Source organism: Pteropus alecto, unplaced genomic scaffold (assembly GCF_000325575.1).
Source record: "Pteropus alecto unplaced genomic scaffold, ASM32557v1 scaffold100, whole genome shotgun sequence".
Taxonomy (NCBI): Eukaryota; Metazoa; Chordata; class Mammalia; order Chiroptera; family Pteropodidae; genus Pteropus; species Pteropus alecto.
The window spans coordinates 4,696,581-4,698,611 of NW_006430723.1; positions in this window are offsets into that span (position 1 = coordinate 4,696,581).

Sequence of the window (2,031 nt, forward strand, 5' to 3'; positions counted from 1 at the left end):
AAAAAACTATTGATAAAAACAAAATTTGGAAAAACTCTAGGAAATTATTCAAGTGAAAAATCCAATACCAAAAGGATACATATTGCTTGATTCCATTTAAAAGAATTTATGAAATATCCTAATTGTAAAGATATAGATGAGATTAGTGATAACAAAGCTTTAGGGGAAGAATTAGGTGAGGCTATAAAGGAAGAACAAGAGAGTTTTGTGATACTGTTAAGCATCTTAATTGTAGTGATGGTTACAAAAAATACTCATGTAATAAATTTCATAGAGCTACACAAATACACTTAAATGGATGCATAAATGGTAAGATCTGAATAAATTCTTTGGATTACACTAATGTCAGTTTCCTGGTTTTGATACTACAGTTATATGCGATTTAACATTGCAGGGCCAGTGAAAAGTGTCTGGAAGCACTTGCACATTTCTTTGTACATTCTTACAAATCTGTAATCATTTCAAACTAATTTGCTTTTAAAAATTAATCTTCCTTAAAACTTTTATCTACCCCAAGTTCATTTACATTTAATTCATCACCTTTTCATCTGAATTTTTTAAAGTGTTGCCTATATTAACGATATCCTACTTCATATCTCTGTATTACTTTACTCTTTATATGTAGCAATTTTTCTCCTGCTCCCAGAACTCTCTGAAAATTACTATCATGAAGGTAATCAATAAACCATCATTTGTCTAATGATTTTTCTATCTTTTATCTAACCAGATTTACCTCCTGGGTACTGTTACTTTTTCCTTCCTGAGTATCTCTAACTTCCTTGACTCTCATTACACTACACTTTTCTGTATCACTCCACGTCATTGAGTTTGTGACTCCTGCATAAACACTTATCTTTTACCTAATAGAATTGTTCTTGTCTACCTGGATGAAGCAGAGACACAGTCCTCTCTGTATTCTAGCCAATGGAAGGGAAAAGAGTGGCATCCCAAGCCAGTCAATTTATCTCTAAGTTAAAAATGATCCAACAGCTGCACGCATCACCTCTCCTCCTATCTCAGGTGCTGAACTTAGTTATAAATTCAGGTAACTATAAGAGATGTGGTGTCTGGCACAATGAGCATAAGAATAGCTAAAACCTCATTACCATGTGAGAATGGAAAAATGTATTTGGAAGTACCCTTAGCAATCTTTTTTTGGCAGTATTCCTCAGGATTGCATCCATAGTTAGCTTATTCTATTATTTTGTACACTTTCAAAAGGTGATTCCATCTTCTTTCTTGATTTTCACTAGCTTTTTTTTAAGTCCCAATTGTGGATCTCCATCTTATCATTTTCCTTAGCTTTGAAATCAGACATTTAATTGCCTGCAAGCATCTTAAACAACGTTTTTATCTCTAGCATCTAGACTGGTGGTTTTCAAAGGGAGCCAATTTACTCTCTGGAGACATTTGGTAACATTTAGAGATATTTTTTTTCATTGCGACAATCGAAAGTCAGAGGTGGGTTTCTAGAGGATCCTGCTAAACATGCTATGATGCACAGGATAGCCCTCTATAACAAACATTATCTGCCCCAAAACATCAATAGTACTGCCACTGAGAAACGCTGACCTAGAACAATGTCAGTTACTCAGTAAAAGTAAAAAAAGAAAAATTAAAGAATGAATGAATGAATGATTTAGTAGAACATGTGGAAAATGTAAAATTAGTAATGTTCATGACAGAAATAGTAAACATAAACACATCACATGTTCTCACTCATAATCAGCCAGTTGACAAAGTAATGCTTATGAATTATTGAGTTTTGTATAACTCATTCCATTTAAAATAAACAAAAAGCCTGAGGAGGTATTAAAACATTGCACAAATGAGTAAAATAAGTCTCAGAGAGCTTAAGTAACTTATCTAATATCAGAGAACTAGAATAACTCAAACTTGGGATTTCCCTAGCTCTTAAAGCACCTCACACACTGGATTCATCTTTCTTCACTACACACTCTGGCTTTTAACCCTGAATGCTTGAACAATTAGGAGATGGATTGAATCGCTTCTTTTTTCTCCTCTGCTGGC